At 43.6% G+C, this 20,495-nt stretch overlaps 1 protein-coding gene across 3 annotated transcripts in view; it reads left to right on the forward strand.

The window, feature by feature from the left end:
* Positions 1-20,495, forward strand: part of LOC105495413 (transmembrane protein 132D) — an 830,003-nt gene that overhangs the window by 81,814 nt on the left and 727,694 nt on the right. The window lies entirely within an intron of this gene.

The following is a 20,495-nucleotide window of genomic DNA, read 5'->3' on the forward strand; positions in this document are numbered from 1 at the left end:
TAAATCATTTCTTTATACCTGAAATATGAGCTCCTTCATGATGGAACCATTCATCCCATATATTTTCAGTTGATGCTTCCAAAAGGCTGCTGAAAGTATCAGGCATAAAAACATAAGTAAGTATGTTTTTAATTAAATGGGTTTCTGGTATACCTCCGATTAAGAACACTCCACTCAAATAAGCCTGTGGCTGCACCTGTGCTTGAGATATTTATAATGTATGGTTAAATGCTCCAGAGGGGATGCCCATGCTGAGTGTGCATCAGAAAACCTGGGCTTGTGCTGTAGCTCTGCCAGACCCAAGTAACTACGTAGATTCTCTGTGTCTCTGTTACTTTACCTGCGAAAGAGCCCTGATGGTCCCCATTGTCACACACAGTTGCTGGGACCTGCACATGGAATGATGGGTGGAGGGGGGCCTTGTAAAAACATTGAGTGGGTGGAAAGCATCATCTTTCCAACAAGTGGCCCCTAAATTCCTAAGGGAGGCAAGATGGTCTTTGAAAGGAACTCCTGAAAAGGATTCAGGGTGCTTGAGGGACTTGTCTCTGCTGTGGCCAAGGTTGCAGAGATGGAGAACTTCCCTGTGGAAGGGAAGGAGCTTGCTTTAGCTTCAGACAAGAAAGAGTGCCAGGCGAGAGGAGCCAGGGGAGGAGGAGGTGCTGGGCTTTTCGTGGAGGAAGGGCTAAGAGAAACCTCAGCTGCCACGAACAAACTTCTTGAGAGGCATGTCCGTGGTACACGTGCGGTCTTGGAATTCTGTTCCCTGCTCCAGCCTCAGCCCCAGGACACTGCGTCTCCCACTCATGGGTACTGTGGGTAGCGTCAGCACTTTTCTTTCTGGTTGAATCCGGTGAAAGACCTGCCTAGACTAGGAGGAAAACATGTTTAAATAATACTGATGATTATGTTAATAATAGTAGCAGGCCTAGTGCTGGTACTAGGAATAATAACACGAACAGCAGCACTGGCAGCAACTAATACTTAGCACTGACTATATGCCAGGCACTGCAGAGCATGCCACATGTACCATTAGCAATGAGGGCTAATTTCATCCCCATTTCATAAAAGGAGGAAATGATGCATGAAGAGGCAAGAGTGTGACTCAAGGTCAGGGTCCACAGACTCCAGAGTCTGCACAGTGAATACAGTCTACACAAGCAAGTGTTGTGCTGACTGCCGCAGGAAGAACTCGGGGTGTGTGATGTGTGTACCTCCATCCCTGGTGGAACTGGGGGCTTGCTTGCACTGAGATCTCAAGAGACAGCGACTCCCCAACCCAGCAGCTAAAGTAACTCGTGTATGGTATTATGATATTTTAGCATATTTTATTTACCCAATTACTATAAATATCACAATTGATGGGGAAACTACATGCCAGTTCTCCTTTCTAGCTCCTTTTGATACTCTCATGAATCCATTCATCAAATACCATGATCAAAGTGCAGTGCTTGGCACTGTGGGGTGGGTGTGAGAAGGGATGAATAAATGTCATTATCTTTATGGAAATTCCACTCTGAGAGCATGTTATCGTGTGGGGCAGCGTGAACCTGTGTTTTCATTCCTTTTCTAGGCTTTCTCCAGCAAGACAGCAGTTGTGAGCATTTAGCAGAGGAGGAAAAGAGAGATGGGCATTTCTTCTTTCTTTTTTTTTGAGACAGAGTCTCGCTCTGTCACCCAGGCTGGAGTACAGTGGTGCAATCCTAGCTCACTGCAGCCTCGACCTCCTGGGTTCAAGCAATTCTCCCACCTCAGCCTCCTGAGTAGCTGGGGCTACAGGTGCAGGCCACCATGCCCAGCTAATTTTTGTATGTTTTGTAGGGTCTTGCTATGTTGCCCAGGCTGATCTGGAACTCCTGGAATCAAGTGATCCACCCACCTCGGCCTTCCAAAGTGCTGGGATTATAGGTGTGAGCTACCGCGCCCGGCACGTTCTGCTTTAAGTGTCACTAATCCAACCGCAGTCTGTGTGTGCAGGTACATACACCCACTGATGTGGCTGTTAAATGAAAGGCAACCTGCTGTCTTGAAAGAAAGTATATACATACACACACCCCCTACACCACACACACACACACACACACACAGAGACCCCACACACACACATACACACATACACCTCACCACACACATGTATGCACCGAACCACATACACACAGATGCACACACATGTACACACACATACATCACACACCACACACACCCCAAACCACATACACACAGATACACACACAAACACACCACACACATACACACTTAAAACCACACACACACCCGACACACACACACACACATACACCTTACACCACAAACAACCCCAAACCACATACACAGATACACAAACATAGACACACACACATCACACACACACACCCCACACCACACATACACATATACACACATACACCTCACACCACACATACACACCCCAAACCACATACACACAGATACACAAACATAGACACACACACATCACACACACACACCCCACACCACACATACACATATACACACATACACCTCACACCACACATACACACCCCAAACCACATACACACAGATACACAAACATAGACACACACACATCACACACACACCCCCCACACCACACATCCCACACCACACACACATACACACACATACACCTCACACCACACATACACACCCCAAACCACATACACACAGGTACACACTCATAGGTGCACACACACACCCCCCCCCACACACATACACCTTATACCACACACACATACGCATACTCCAAACCACATACACACAGATACACATACATAGAAACACACATACCCCACACCACACACACGCCCCACACCACATACAGATACACATAGACAAGACACACCACACACACAAACACACACCACACACACATATGCACATACACCTCACACCACACATACCCCAAACCACGTACACACAGCTACACACACACACTCACACACATACACCTTACACCACACACACACTCCCCAAACCACATACACACAGATACATACGCACCCCTCACACACACACACACCTCACACCACTCACACACCCCAAACCACGTACACACAGCTACACACACATAGGCACACACATACACACATACACCTGACACCACACACACACCCCCCGAACCACATACACACAGATACATACGCACCCCTCACACACACACACACCTCACACCACACACACATCCCAAACCACATACACAGATACACACACACACACACATACACATACACACATACTCACACACCCCATACCACACACATGCACATACACACACCTCACAAAACACACACCCCCCAAACCACATACACATAAATATACACACACAGACCCCCATACACACACCACACACACCCCTAAACCACAGACACACAGACACACACACAGACACACACACCCTGCAACACACACAGATATCTTACACCACACACATACACCGCAAGCCACGTATACACAGATACACACACATATACACCCCACACACATACACACACATCCCACCACGGCCCCCCAACACACCCCATATTACAGACACACACACCCCACATTACATAGATGCACACCCCACATTACACACACACACACACCATCTTTATGATGTGATTCTTTCCATTCTCCCAGCTTGCTAAAATGTGGCTTTGGGTTCTCAGACTGAAAATGGAAGGAGTGAGATCTGAGGTTTTACCAAGAGATCCTGGAGAAGTGGGGAGAGAGAGCGGTTGGTGCCCCAGAGTCAGACTTTATTTCTCCGTGCTCTCCATTGCAGAGACTAAGTTTGTGAACTTCTTATTATGGCTTCTGATTCTGTGTGTTCACGGTGAAGGCTGACTAGCAGAACTCTGGGGACCTGGTCAAGTGCTCAGTTCCTTGGTCATTACAGAAAAAGATCATCTGCACAGCTACGGAAGATCCCACTGTGTCTGATGCTGAGCAGGTCTGCAGTAAATGCACACTAAGTGCATGGCTGCTTGAATATGTTGAGGTGCAGTCGGGATTGGACTGCCAGGAACTTTGGCTGCAGCCATTGCATATTTAGGAGAAGCTCATTAACTTATCATTGCTCCGATTTCACGCATTATACCAGCTTTCACCATTCTTTTGCAGTCGTAAACAATTTTTCATAGAACCCATTTCTATTCTTATAAATGCCAGCTAGTTATTAAACTGACTCCTGTCTAATTAGCCAAGTGCTATTCTTGATAAAATTAGATGACTATAATAAGAGCTGACTCATTATTTGAATAGGAAAATATGGTATCTTATTTATGTTTCCGTTTGTGATTAAATTCCAGAATTCTTGTCTTTGATGAAACTATCTCGGTATTTTAGAAATATTCATTCACGCATGAGAACATCATCTGCATTCGTTTTAGCAAATGCTGTAATCAGAGTCGTCATATCAGTGAAGAAACATAAGCTGTGGAATAAATGGTGTCAGGATGAATTCACAATAAGTCCGTGACACACGTCTTAGAAATGAACTTTTCCCCAAGACTCAGGAGGACTTGCGATTACAAAATAGATCTTTCTTCCATTTCATCTCATAATTATGGTTTTCATCATTTGTGTCTTTCGTTTATGGGCTGAAAGATGGAAATTGCTGCTCTTTTATTTTGACTTTTCTGTCTGTGTGTGTTTTATTTTACTCCTGTCTTCCTGTTATGAATACTTAGTCTTTCTGTGATATAAGCTGGATAGGCAGTTGTGTAGGCCTTTTGGAATAAATAGGCCCAGAGTTTTTCAGAAGCAGGCGTTGGTGATCTCACATATGGAGGAAGTCACCCAGCTGTTCTGTCTGAAGTGGATCTCATGTTTCTCCCGGTTCCACTTCACCAGAATTTATTGTGTATAAATGACAGATACTTTAACACATTGTAATAAATGATAATCAGAAGATGTTGAAGTTTTTATACAAATATTTTATACAAATATTTGCATTCCGACTGACATCGTTTTCTGCAGTCTCAAAAAAGATGAACATGGCCCTAGCAAATATATCTTTGAAGTGTTGAAGTGGAACTAGGAATTTTTTTTTTACACCCCTGACTCTAGCTGCCTGCATGGCAGGTTTTATTGTTTGGATTAAATGACAGGCAAGTGCCCACCGTGAGCGGAACAGCTGTCCTGCAGGTAAACTGGGTCACCAGCGTGTTCCACACAACATGGGCAAGGAAGGGTGGAAAAACGAAACACAACAAAATGCCATCTAGCATTTGACTTGCGGTTACCAATTAGCAGTTTCCTGGGCTATCTGGATTTAGATGAAGAGCTAAGCCTTCCTTAACTTACATTGAATTCATATGAGTATTCAATCATGGCATTTGTCCATATTTCCAAAGGCAAATAGCTTCCATTTCTAGTTATTAAAAAATACAAAGTAATTGTAGAAAAGTCAAACAATGCAGACAAGCCAAAAGCAGAAAATAAATAATACTTGAAATATCATCACTTGGAGAAAATAAAACTAACTTTTGTGATTGGGGGGGCATTCAGACAGCAACACAGATCCCCCACACACATAAGCACATCCTGTAATAAAGAAAAATTAAGTCCTTGACATCTGTTGCATATGCATCTCATTGAAAAGATGTGCTTGCAATGGTCTGATTTAAAATGTTGGCTAGATGGTATTCTAGAAATGCGATCGTACCCCTGCAGGACGGGGGTGGCACCTGGAACAGTTAGACAGTCACCCCCTAGAATAGCTGTAGGCTTGGGTTGGGTTGTGATTTCTGCACACGTGTGCAATTCTATGTAGCTGTACCGCTGTGAGAAGTGGCAGGGAATTACTTATTTATTATGTTGCTTAATGAGTCTCCCAAGCAATGCCTGGGAGAGTCACATGTACACTATTTTGAAACCTGCTATTTTCACTCAACAATACATTCTGGATTTTTTTCTGTGGCTTGTTTTTTTTTTGTGGTAGAACTAGGAGCTAAATTACTCTCTTAATAGCTGCATATGAATCCATCACATGTATATACTAACCTTGACTTAGCAAACGCCCGTAGGTTAATTACTTAGCACAATTAAAATCCTTGAATACATCTTAAAATATTGTTACAACAAATATTCATTAAGCATCTAATATGTTTCAGGAAAAGGCTCCAATCTCAGGGAGCTCTTAAGCTCATGAGGGAGCTTGATGACAGATTTACAAACAGATAAAAAAGTAATTACAAATGGAAGGGAATGAGGATATAATTTGATTGAGAATGTGGCATGGGGGGGCTTACGCTAGGCTTGTCTGGGACAGCCCCTGTGAAGGCAACGTTTAAGCTGAACCATGAAGGATAAGAAGGCAGCAATTAATTGAATAGCAGGAGAAAGGCATCTTAGATGTTGAGGACTGAGCCACAGTCCTGGGAGGCGGAAAAGCTTGGTGGGTTAGACCTAAAAGGAGCTCAGAGTGGTTAGAGCTCAGTTAGAAGAGAGGTTGGCTGCTCAAAGGAAGGCTTGGAAGCCTAGCTGAGTTCAATACATACTCATAGGACCCCTACACCAAAAACTGTAGATGTTTTTTACTAGTTTTTTTTTTTTTTTTTTTTTTTTTTGAGACAGAGTTTTGCTCTTGTTGCCCGGGCTGGAATGCAGTGGCGCGATCTTGGCTCACTGCAACCTCCGCCTCCTGGGTTCAAGCCTCAGCTTCCCAAGTAGCTGGGATTACAGGTGCTCGCCATCATGCCCAGCTAAATTGTTTATAGTAGAGACAGGGTTTCTCCATGTTGGTCAGGCTGGTCTCAAACTCCCAACCTCAGGTGCCCTGCCTGCCTCGGCCTCCCAAAGTGCTGGGATTACAGGCATGAGCCACCGCACTTGGCCTTAGTTTTTTTTTTTTTTTAAATTGAGGTGAAATATACATAATTAACTTACCATCTTTACTATTTTTAGGTGTACAGTTCAGTGGTGATACCAGTTAGATTCTTTTTTCCCCATAATTTCTCACCCCTTCCTGGCCTCTGGTCATTGCCAATCCGGTCTACTCTCTAGCTCCGTGAGATCCACTCTTTTAGCTCCCACATATGGGTAAGAGCATGCAGTGTTTGTATGTCTGTGGTCCGCCTATTTCGCTTAACATAGGGACCAGTTCCATCCATGTTGCTACAAATGATGGAATTCCATTATTTTTTATGGCTGCATAATATTCTGTTATATATATATATATAAAATATATATTTTATATATATATATATATATATATATATATGATGAGGACAGCGTGGACTAGAGTGGCCACTGTGGATTTAGACACAATTGAACAGATTCCAGAGAGATTTAGCAGGTGAAACTGATAAGATTTACAGATATATATATATGTATCACATTTTCTGTATCCATCCATCCATCAATGGGCACTTAAGTTGATTCCATATTTTGCCTATTGTGAGTAGGCTGCAGTGAATGTGGGAGGGCAGATTTGCCAGAGTGGCTGGACTAACTACTTTACATTCCCACCAACAGTGTATCAGGCTTCTCTTTCTTCACATCCTCACCGGTATCCATTACTGCCTGCCTTTTATTTTATTTGCAGGAATACATTAGATTTTATTCACAGGAAAGTGGGAAGCCAATGAATGGTGTTAAGCAGGGAAATTGGATGGTCTTATTTATGTTTGTTTCAAGTTCTCACTGACAGTTGTGAAGTGTGCATTTGGCAGAGGTCGGGGGTATGTGAGGAAACCAGTGACACATTTTAGCAACAGTCCACTGTGAGATGAGGACAGCATGGACTAGGGTGACCACTGTGGATTTAGACACAATTGGACAGATTCCAGAGATATTTAGCAGGTGAAATTGATAAGATTTACAGATGGATTGAATGAGAAAGTGGGAGAAAGGAAGAAATCAAGAACGACTCAACTATTTCTGCTTTGAGCAGATGTTGCTATGATGGTGCCCTGCGCCGAGATGGAAAGAAGTGGAAGATGTAGGAGTAGGGAGAAATGCATCAGATTTGTTGTGGACGTTTCAGAAACTTGTGTGACTCCAAATGGGTATGTCTCCTAGGCATTACATTTACAAATCTGGGGTTTAGCAGGATTGTCAGGCTTGGGGACATACATTTGAGAGGTGACAACTTGTGGATGGCTTTAAGAGTGAAAGAATGGAAGAACTCTCTTAGGGAGACAGTGTGGAGAGGTTAAGGGGGGCCACATCTTGGTTGGATCACAAACGATGGCCCAGGAAAAGAGATTGGCAAGCGGTGATCTGTGGAGTAAAAGAAAAGCCAAGAATTTGTGGCATTATGGATTTCAGGAGAGAGGCATGTGTCAATACAACGAAAAGAAGCAATGGTGTCAAATGCTGTTCAGTGGTCAAGAGAAGACAGACACTGTCCGTTTGGTTGGGAGACACAGGTGAATAGTTTTAACTGTGTGGTGGAGACAGAGCCAGACTGGAAAGTTTTGAAGACTAACGAGGAAACGGGGACAGCTTCTGCAGACGATTCTTAGAGAAGTTTGCCAAAGAAGAAGATCGAACCATGGCAGAGTGTTAAAGGGAAAATGCATTTTTTTAAAGGTTGCATAACACTAGAAGATGATTAGGGTTTTAGATGCCAACAAGATAACCCATCCTGGCAAATTTCAGCAAATGAATGGTTTCAAACATGATGTTACACATGGTGTCAGTGACAGCACAGTCTTTTTTGGTGAAAACACCATTGTCAGAGACAGAGAGGTCGGTAAAGGTGGAGGAGAAAGAGATAAATAGAAGAGGGAGAAAGGTTGGGACTGGAGTTGATTGTGATGACACATTATGGGGATGTATGCATTTGGTTTGTAGGGTTGTGTAATGGCGCATTCTCAGAATGTAACTGTGGAAGTAAAGGTGTCTTAGTTTTCTATTGTCGTGTAACAAATCACCGCCAAGTTAGCAGCTTGGAACAGCTGGTGCTTATTAAGTCCAGTTCTGTAGGGCAGACGTCCAGGTGGGCTCAGCTGGGCTCAGCATCTCACCAGGTTGAAATGTATGTATCAGGCGGGTGGGTTCTGAGATGTAGGCTCTGGAGGAGAGCTGGCTTCCAGGCTCACTCAGGCTGCGGAAGAATCCAGTGTTTTGGAGTTGGGGGACTGAGGTCCCAGTGCTCTGGCTGGCCATCAGCTGGGGTGGCTTTCTGCTCCTAAAAGTCACCTCCATTCCTTCTCCTGGGGTCCCCTCCATCTTCAAATACAGCATGCTGCGCCCTGCTCCCCATATTGGCCTGGCATCTTCCTCTGGCTCATGTGACAGCATCGGGTCCACAGGATAAACCTGGAGGATCACCCTATTTTCAGGTCAGCTCATCGGTAACTTTCTTCATATTTGCAAAGTCTGGCTTGCCAGTTAAGGTCACACATTCACAGAGGTGGCGTCTTTGTTTGCACAGGCCCTGGGATTTGGGCAGGAGCCTTCTTGGAGTCCCAATTCTGCATTCCCAAATGATAAAGATGGGGCGAAGGAACTGAGAGCCATGAGTTGGATAGTCCTCTTGCTTGAGGTCCCTGAGAATGTGGTCCCGGAGCATCTGGATGACTGTAAGCCAGGACTTCAAACGTTGGGCAGTGAGGGATGGAGGGAGGGGCCTGAGGCAGGAGCAGAATGGAGCCTGCTGTGTATGAACCTCCAAGGAGGAAGAATAAGGAAGGAGGCAGGACCGAGCCCACCTCACCTCATCCCTGACACTCACTAAGTGTCAGGCATACAGATTGCCTTAGGAGAGAATTGATATCTTTATAATATTGTACATTTTTACATAAATCCAGGTCTTTTTCCCCAAACATTTTGTGTTCTTCAGTAAGGCCTAAACATTTTCTTAAAAAGATATGACAAATTTCTTGTTAAATCTGTTCATTGGTATTATATTTTTATTGAGTATTAAAATGGAATCTTTCTGTCCTTGCATTTATAACTGGTAATGATTTTAGATAAACACATTCTTTTTTGTTTTTTTTTTTTTTTTGAGACGGAGTCTCGCTCTGTAGCCCAGGCTGGAGTGCAGTGGCCGGATCTCAGCTCACTGCAAGCTCCGCCTCCCGGGTTCACGCCATTCTCCGGCCTCAGCCTCCCGAGTAACTGGGACTACAGGCGCTGCCACCTCGCCCGGCTATTTTTTGTATTTCTTAGTAGAGACGGGGTTTCACCGTGTTAGCCAGGATGGTCTCGATCTCCCGACCTCGTGATCCGCCCATCTCGGCCTCCCAAAGTGCTGGGATTACAGGCTTGAGCCACCGCGCCCGGCCTAGATAAACACATTCTTGCTTTTATTTTAGTTGTGTTGATGCCCTTGTTGAATGATCTTATTGGCCATAACTTTTCTGTTACTTTGAATTTTCTAGACACGCAATACCATCAGTGCCCAATATCAATGGATTAATTTGCTCTTGACAAATATCTATTTCTTGTATTTTGCTTGGGGCTTAATTTTTAGTTAGGAATAATTTTGATTTTCCTCAACTGGATTTTTAGGACATTGCTCAAGACTATGTTTTTTCTTCTTCAACCTATTGACGTGTCGAAAGATAAAGTAATACTTGTTTGAATGTTTTGTTATTCCTAGAATGATACCACTCAGTCAAGATACTGCTGAAACTTTAGATTTTTAAAAAATTGTATTTCTTTTGCACATCTTTGCATTGGTATTTTAGGGGCTGCTCTTCTTTCTGTATGGTAAGGTGCAGGTTAGAGAGAGAGAGAGAGAGTATGTGTATGTGTGTATGTATATATTTTTCTTGAAAATGTGAATTTATTCATGTGGAGAACCACTAGGGCCTCATTTCCCATCCTCATTACCTTTGTTTTTGGTAAGTGTTACACACACATACTACCAAAAACAATGTAGCCGTCACTCATTTGCTGACCATCCAAAATGAATAAATGTTAACCTTTTGTGATTTATTTCTTTAGATTTTTTTAAAATAAGGAAAAACTTTTCAGACTTGTCAGTGGAGTATCTTGCATTTTTTAAAAAAATATATGGACAATCATTTTATCTGAAAATAGTGATTTTTTATCTTCCAAATTCATATGTTGCTCATTTATTTTTTATTGGTTTCTTGTCTTCGCTACAACCTCCAATGCTGAGTGCTGGGAGATATTCTGCTTTTGTTCCTAATAAAAATGCTAGTGATAGGGCACTGCCAACTTAATGTTTGTGTGTTGCTGTGGGTTTTTGGTAGATTACGCTGGGAAAATTGCTTCTCCCTTTGGCTAGCTGGAGGTTTCCCTTTCTCCTCCTTCTAATTATACATGCTTTTCCATAGTGAGGGCTCCTTGATAGCTTTTTACAATTTGTTAGACATTTACTTTCCGTTTTAGTCATGTCTTTTCCAGAGTGCATTTTTGTATTCTACAGTTTCCTAGAAATATTTCTTTTCTCCAGATTTTCAAATTTATTAACACAGGGGTTTTTTATGATAAGTCCTGAAATTTTCTGAGCATCTGTGTTTATTTACCCTCTCTCATTGCTAATTTTCATCATGTATATTTTCTGCTCATATTTCCTAGATTAGGCTAACTGGAGGCTTTTATTATTAGACTTTTTAAAGAACTCTCTCTTTTAAAAAAACAAACATGTACATCAGCTTCCATTTTCCTCAGAATTTCAAATTCACTTACAAATGAGCTAGAGTAAGGTCAGAAAATTCATGAAAACAAAGGACTTGATAATGTTAATGATGTGTTCACTTAGAAGCGAAATCTTAAGAGGAAAACTGCCCCACTTATTCATGCAGGAAGTGGCAGGAGGTTACCTTCCAGCCCAGTCATCTCAGAAACCCCTCACGCACTGACTCTCCCAGCTGGCACCCCGGGGTGTCCATCCCGGCTCCCATGTTCCTTTCCCTTGGAGTGGTTTATCCCCAACCTGCATTCCAGTTTTGGTTTCCAACTGGACCCAGGGTTTGCTTGGAGCGTTCATAAATCTTTTTTTTTTTTAATATGGAGTCTCGCTCTGTTGCCTATCCCGGCCCGCGGGATAGTCAGTGTAGGCCCTGGAGGAGGGGGTGGGAATTTGGGGAACAAGAGACACGAGAAATGGAGACAAGACAGTGCTCTGATCAAGTCTCGTTTAATGGCGGTAATGCAATGCCTTATATACATTTGGAGGGGAAGAGGTTGGGCTAAGGCGGAAATGACCTAAAAAAGGAAGGCGTGGCCAGATAAGCCTCGGTTTCTCCGGTCGGACGTCATGTTGCGCCTGCGCAGTCAAGTAGTCTTTTCGCGGGCGCGGGAAAAATGAATGAAGAAGAAGCGGGAAGAGCGCCATCTTTTAATGGCGGTATTAATACAGGGAAGAAGGTAAATCTAGGGAGAAGGTGTGGGGTGGAAATGAATATAGCTCAGGCGTTTAATCTTTAATTATTATTCGCTATGGCCGGGGCATGCAGCTCCGGACAGTTGCCCAGGCTGGAGTGCAGTGGCGTGATCTCGGCTCACTGCAACCTCTGCCTCCCGGGTTCAAACGATTCTTCTCTCTCAGCCTCCGAATAGCTGGGACTACAAGGCGCCTGCCACCACACCTGGCTAAGTTTTGTCTTTTTAATAGAGATGGGGTTTCACCACATTGGCCAGGCTGGTCTGGAACTCCTGACTTCAGGTGATCCACCCACCTCAGCCTCCCAGAGTGCTGGGATTACAGGCGTGAGCCACTCTGCCCGGCCACATTCATAAACTTCAAGTGGTTGGCTTATTGCTATTATTTCCTTCTTCTTTTAAATTAACTTATTACCACATGGCAGTCTAAAAATCTATTCTATCCTAGTTTTACTTGAGGGAATTATTGATGTTTCTTGTGGTCAGTTTTTCTAAATGTTTTTGGACACTGAAAAACATATTCTCTAATATCTTTGTCTTCTTCATTAAAAAAAAGGTATTCACTCAACTTTATTGCTTATTTTATTCCTGTTCTTTATGGCTTCCTTCCTTCCCACCTTTGTTCATTCTGTTCTTCCTCTCCACGACCTATCAGAGCTGAAAGGAGTTTGTTAAATATCTGGACTTTTTCTCGGTTTCTTGGTTTCAGGTTTGAAAATACTCGGAACTTCTCTTGTGTTCTGGCCAATTTCTCCTTTTCCCATTCTTATCAGCTGTTGCTTTATACATTTCAGTGCTCTCCAAGGAAATCCTGACGAGGTGATATTCCCTGTATCTTCATCATACACTTTATCCTTCACATTCATAATGTGACTTTCTTGGTCTTGTTTCTTTTGATCTGGAATTTAACTTTTTCTCATATTACTGTTGCAACCCCTGCTTCCGGAATATCCCTGTACCCATCTTTATTTTTATTCTTTCCCAGTTTCACATAGAGTTTGTTTTTCTTTTAATATGTGAATTCTGACAATGTGGAGTCCCCAGTTTTATTCTGCATCTAGATTCTCAATCTAATAGTATTGACTTCTGCTCTTCTCATGACTTGAATAAAGGATAGGGTTCATTCATCAGAGATAGTGAGAGAGAGTGGTGTTGATGTGTGTGATTAAGCTGTGCTCCACGTTATTTATGTAATTTAAATTTCTTTTATCATGAACAATAATGTTTGGCGTGCACCTAGTTCCTTTCAGCTTAGAATCTAAATCACCGTTTCCTAAATTGAGTTCTATATTTTGTAATGACATGGTATTAAATAAGAAGACAACCCTACTCTGAGTTTTGCTAGCAAAAATAATTACATTTCTTATGGTTTTCTCATGCAAATGCCCAAGACTTGCTGCTGCTTTGGAGCTCATTGTTCAGTCTTCACCAGCGCCCTTAGGTAAACGTCCTCCTATGGTGCTGAATACTAAGCCAGGACGCTATCTCAGATAGCACAGATTGCTTTAAGAGGAGTAATAATGGAATAATGGAGGGTGGCTGGACATGAATGGCTATTAGGTTGTTTATCAGCTGCAGGTGGACTTCAACCAAATGGGCTATTTCCATCGAGATTGGCCGAACCTAATCAGAATTGCTCCAGCCTGCCCATCTTTCACACCTAAATTGCTTACAGGTAGAAGACAAGGAGAATTGGAAGACAGATGTTAACAATCAATGCATCGTCTCTTAACTTTGCAAAAATACACATATTAAATTAAGCATCAGCAAGTGCCAAATATAAGCAATTCATACATGAGCATCGTGAGAGAGAAGAACTATAGCATGTGGCCTGTGGATAAGGAACATCCTACTTTTATTTTAGTAAAGGAGTCTGGAGACTCGGGCCGTGGTGGGGATTGGGATGGTGATGTCTGCCCACCTGTGAACTTTAGTGGAGACTGAAGAGCATTGTGGCCTCTTTGGTGGCTGCCACCTGGGGGAGACATTGATGGCCAGAGTCACAAACTCAAACCTGTCATGGCCAGGCAGGTAACAGAATGCAGGCGCAGATGGAGGCCAGAAGCAAGACGCTGGGGAGAATGTGGGTGGGCTCTGCTCCCTGGGGACAGGCTTGTCCTGGCTACAGGGGTAGCTGCTCCAGGGTCCTTGCTAATTACGGTCACAACTGAATGGACTTCCATTGTGGTCATGTTGTCCCATCCTGTGTGCTCAAAGGAATTCAGAAAATCTGCATGTTCGTGTAAAATCCTCTCCCATTTTTTTTTCATTTGGCAATTACTTTATTCATGTATTCATTCATTCGTTCATTCATTTAGACAGGGTCTTGCTCTGTTGCCCAGGCTGAAGTGCACTGGTGCAGTCTTGGCTCACTGCAACCCCCATATCCCAGGCTCGAATGATCCTCCTGCCTCAGCCTCCCAAGTAGCTGGGACTACAGGTGCGTGCCACCAGGCCTGGCTATTTTTATTTATTTATTTATTTGTGTAGAGTTGGGGGTCTCACTATATTGCCCAGGCTGGTCTCAAACTCCTGGGCTCAAGCGATGCGCCCCACCGTAGCCTCCCAAAGTGCTGGGCTCTCAGGTCTGAACCACTGCACCTGGCCTGGGAATTACTTTAAACAGGCAAATAAAAACCTGCTGGTTTCAAGCCGAAGCGTGTTCCGGTGATCCTGCAGTGATGTTTGGGAGCAAAGGCGCTTGGGGGGAGGGGCGTTTCGTTCACTGAGTCCTCCAGCCTCCAGAAGGGGTAGCCACCTATTACAGCATTCTGTGGCCTCCCCCGCTTCCCTTTTGTCATACTAATAGAGACAGAATTACATATGCAGCATCTGGATTTATAACTGCACAGCTCCCTGGAGAGGGGCAAGGACTCTCATCTCCGGAGCGCCTGAGTCTAGCCCAGGACCTGGCATATCATAGACTCAATATATAGCCCCCGCCCCGCTTTTTTTTTTTTTCTTGGCTGCTTTAACCCTTGATTTTCTTCATCCTTTTGACACTCTCTGCCCCCACCCCCTTACGCTAGGAGCTCAGGACTTGAAGTTTTGGTTCTGAATATACCCTGTTCTCTCTGCATTTCCTCTTCCCCTTTAAAAACTCAGAAAGATCATAGCAAGATTTGTCCCCTACTTAAATCCACATCCTTTCTGGGGAAATTCCTATCCAGCCACCGATTAAATTACATGATAGGAGACTCTCTTGTTAGGAGAAATTCAGACATGGCAGGGGAGATGTGCTGGGGTTGGATGCTAGGTCACCTAGAAGACTTTTTTAGGATTCGATGATCAAGGACATTTTCAGCTCTAAAGCTCGTATAATGAGTGTACGCAAGTGCCTGAGGCAGCACGTCCTGTGACCCAAGTATTTTTGTGCCACCGTCTCAGGATGGGATGAGTTTTGGCAGAAAGATGACAGACTCCTAGGGAGAGCCTCCTAAAAAGAAGACAGCCTGTGCCCCAGGCTGCAGAGCTGTCTAACACGCGAGATCTTCAGAGGACAAGCCCCAATCCCTTCTGTGCTCAACCCTTGTCCGCGGGGGAAGAGTCTCCCTCTGTCCTTCGTCGGGGTCCTGCCAGTTTTCCTGCTACTCCCCAATACCAAAGCCTGTAGATTCCTTTGCAGCAGGGATGGAAAACACAGGTACTAACGAGGACCAGGCAGATCATGAGAACAAGTGAAGTGTGCAAGTGTGAGAGGCCGACGGGCGACCTGGGTGACCCATGGCAGCTGACACAAAACACCATCTGTGCCTCACTGTGGGCCACATGCTCTGCGGAGAGGAGGGAAATCCGCAGCTCCAGATGATGGCTGACCTCTGAATCTGAGCCCAGAACTTTCTCCGTCCAAAAGAAGTTTGACATCTATATATATGGATTTATATATATGTGTGTGTGTGTGTGTGTGTGTGTGTGTGTGTCTTTTTTTTAGACGGAGTTTCGCTCTTGTCGACCAGACTGGAGTGCAGTGGCACGATCTTAGCTCACTGCAACCTCCACCTTCCAGGTTCAAGCGATTCTCCTGCCTCAGCCTCTTGAGTAGCTGGGATTACAGGCATCTGCCACCACACCCAGCTAATTTTTGTATTTTTAGTAGAGACGGGGTTTCACCATGTTGGACAGGATGGTTTCCATCTCCTGACCTCATGATCCTCCCGCCTCAGCCTCCCAGAGTGCTGGGATTACAGGCGTGAGCCACCGCGCCTGGCCAACATCCATATTTTTATGTGAACTCTTCCAGTCGTTAAGAGTTTGTGACTAATTGCAAAAATGTTTGAAATCTTGTACAGACTAAGCGAAAACAGTTGGTGAATTGGATTTGGCCTTCAGATCGTCAACTTGCAACTTCTGCTCAAGCCAGAAACTAGGAATTCTGGAACAAGCCCTCTTTGGAAAGCCAGAACCCTGACTTCCTTCTCAGTCTCATCTCCCTCCACCCCGTCTCTCTTCTGCACATTCATTCCCTCCCAAGGATGCTTGCCCAGGTAGGGCAACGTAGGCAGGAAGACCCAGGGAGCTCACCGTGGGTCCTTATCTCTCATCTCCTAATGGGCACAGTGCATGTGCCCGTTAGATTAGTGTGTGGTAGAGGACAATGATCCTGTACCATTTAACTTCTTAATTTTTTTTGCTTTAATTTAGCTGATTTCATATAGTTAAATTTATAAAAATTAAAGAAATGCATAATATGTTTCTACTCCATTAGCTTAGCTCTTCTAATTATTTTACAGAATTGAAAAGCAGTTAACCTACTTGGCTCTTGCAGAGTGTTTATAAACACACATCTATTTAACCCTTTCCATGTCTTTTGCTAAACTATTGAGAAAGACCTTTAAAAAATCTCACTCTGTTTTTCTGTAAAGGATTGTGTTAGGCCATTTTTGCATTGCTGTAAAGCAGTACCTGAGACTGGATAATTTATAAAGAAAAGAGGTTTAATTGGTTCATGGTTCTGTAGGCTGTACAGGAAGCATGGTGCTGGCATCTGCTCAGCTTCTGGTGGGATCTCAGGGAGCTACAGTCATGGCAGGAGGGGACTGGGAAGCCAGTACCTCAGATGGCAAGAGTGCGATCAAGAGAGAGAGGAGGAGGGTGCCACACACTTTCAAACAACCAGATCTCTCAAGAAATCATTCACTATTTTGAGGATGGCACCAAGAGGATGGTACTAACCATTCATGAGAAATCTATCCCCATGATCCAGTCCCCTCCCACCAGTTCCCACCTCCAACATTGGGATTACAATTCAACATGAGATTTAGAGGGCACAACTATACGAAGGACGCATTGTCCACTGGTATGTCCGAAATCTCCTATCTCCAGCTTCATTTACACACTGAGTGTTCACTGGATACTCTGAGCAGTCTAGGTGTGCAGCCCAGAATTCAGAAGCTGTTGGCAAGGCTTGGATGAAGCCCCCAGGCACAGTGGTTTCCACCTGGGTTGGGGAACAACACAGAGGAAGACTGGATCTCCGTAACTCAGAACCATGTGTGACGAGTGCATCCAACACGCATAGGGTCTCTCATGTAAGTCACAGCCGGGACTTTCAGAACTTTACCTGCCTCCCGACCCGGAGCCCCTCCATGAGCACCACTCTGGGTCTGAATCGGCTGTGTAATGAACCATCCTGCAGGTGGATGCACGCAATGACCTCTGTGGGAAGGCTGAGCCCAGCAGATCCCTGCAAACTGTGTGCTCTGGGTGTTCCTGTGCAGGGAATGTGAATGTTACATGGCATACGTTGTATTGTTTGCAACTAAGACTCCATGCTTCAAGGAAAGGCTGCTATACAATGGAATGAGGGAAATTATTCCAAAGGGCAGCAAATTCACACAAAACAGGTAACTGAAAACATTTAGCTGTGGGCAGCCCTCCAGGGAGAGAGGCAAGTGGAAGACCCTGAAAATAAAGAGGGGACGGCAAGACAGTGTCCTCAGAAGCCATTGCCACCCTCCCGTGACGCCTGGACTGGGGAGAAATTCTACTCACCTTTGAAGAAAGAGAAACAGAAACAGAACTTTGAAATATGAAGTGATTTGGTCACATGAAAGATGAAGAACGCAGTGTGGAGAGGAGGCACAGTTTGGAAAGAACGTGTCCCTGTAGAAAACAGTTCGGTGTGGAGAGATGCCTGGCTGACATTTGAGAGAGGCCTTCTAAAGCAAGAGATGGTTGTTGAGACGAGGTAGTGGAATAAGATGAAGGCAAGATTAAAAGAGCTGGATTTATTTATTTATTTATTAATCCTTTTATTATACTTTAAGTTCTGAGGTACATGTGTAGAACATGCAGGTTGGTTACATAGGTATTCATGTGCCATGGTGGTTTGCTGCACCCATCAACCCGCCATCTACATTAGGTATTTCTCCTAATGCTACCCCTCCCCTTACTCCCCACCCTCCAACAGACCCCGGTGTGTGATGTTCCCTTCCCTGTGTCCATGTGTTCACATTGTTCAACTCCCCCTTATGAATGAGAACATGCGGTGTTTTGGTTTCTGTTCCTGTGTTAGTTTGCTGAGAATGATGGTTTCCAGCTTCATCCATGTCCCTGCAAAGGACGTAAACTCTTTCTTTTTTGTGGCTGCATAGTATTCCATGGATTAATTAATACGTACAACAAACCTTTGTGACAGGAGTTTTCCTGTGTAACAAACCTTCACATGTACCCCTGAACCTAAACCTTTAAAAATACATAAATTAAGAAAAAAGAGTGGGATTAGATTACAAAGGTATTTATAGAAATGAAAACAACAGGAGCAGTAAATGTTATCTATAGGTTAACTTTTTCAAAAAATAAAAACAAAAATTGGAACAAATGAGTAGGTGGGAAAGATTAAAACTGAATAAAAATATTGTTATATTCATCATCCCCCCACCAAAAAAGATTTAGCCCAAAGAGTTTTATATGATGTTTTCCTTTAATTTTAACATTCATTAATTTTTATTTATTTATTTATTTAGAGACAGGGTCTCAGTATGCTGCCCAGGCTGGTCTCAAACTCCTGGGCTCAAGCAGTCCGCACTCCTCAGCCTCCCAAAGTGCTGGGATTAGAGGCATGAGCCACCGCACCCGGCCCTCTTTCATCTTTAAAGGGATATTTATTTCCATTTGATGTAATTAGGAAGTAATAGAAATGGAACATGGGAGAAAAAGAAAAAACATTTTAATGAATTTTAGGAAGCCAACATAATCCAGGCACTGAAATCTGAAAATTATAGTAAGAAAAATTGTGAAGAAAGATCTCATTTATAAAAATAATTAAACTCATCCATAAAGCCTCCAATAAAATAATAACAAGTCAGGTGGCATAATATAACACATTCATGACACCAAATGGTGTTGATAAGCATGTAAGAATGATGTCATATTAAGAAACGTGTTACTATAGGAGACCTCTAGATGTATGTCAACTACAATTTCGATAAAACCCAACAAACGTTTTTGATGTAAAGAGATAAAAACTGTAAGATAGGAGTAGACTGACACTTTCCCCACATTACACACAGTGTCTGTCTCAGTCCAGCAGCCGGCGTTGTATGTTATGGCAAAATATAAGTGACAACAAAATGCAGGAGGCCTGTTGTTGGCCCCAGGATTTAGCAGGACGTTTATAGGTGAAGCCAGCAGCCTTGGCACCATGAGACACTGTTTTCTCAGAGTCCATTGTAAGTTTGGTCAACATGAAATTTTTAAAATATGTATCAATTTCTGTAGATGACTGACTTTAAGGGATCCAGTGGAATCCGTCTGATCTTGTCATTCCCACCCAGGTGAGAAGATGCAGGTTTTGCTTGGGAAGCGCTGCTTTTAGCCATCGCCAGGCCCAGTGCACACTGGGAGGGCTTCCGTGAGCCAGTGTCCCATAGCATTGGTGCCGAGGTTAAAAACACCCAAGACACTTCATTATAGTCAATGCAGTGACGCAAGAAAAGAATCATGACCAACTCCTGGAAGGGATGAAAGAAACTGTAATTCAAATGGAGTATCATGTTAAGTGGTTAACAATGTGTTTAACGTAAGGAGGTTTTCAGTATAAAGAACACTATGAAATAGTCAACCTCCTCAACATTAAAAAGTATTAAAGCAATACCTATGCAGTTTCGAATATTCAGACAAACCTGTGTAGGCTGGTGCCAAAGGAGAAGCTGAAAACCACGTTCCCTCTGCCTGCTTGCTCGTGTGGC

This window comes from Macaca nemestrina, chromosome 10 (genome assembly GCF_043159975.1).
Source record: "Macaca nemestrina isolate mMacNem1 chromosome 10, mMacNem.hap1, whole genome shotgun sequence".
NCBI lineage: Eukaryota > Metazoa > Chordata > Mammalia > Primates > Cercopithecidae > Macaca > Macaca nemestrina.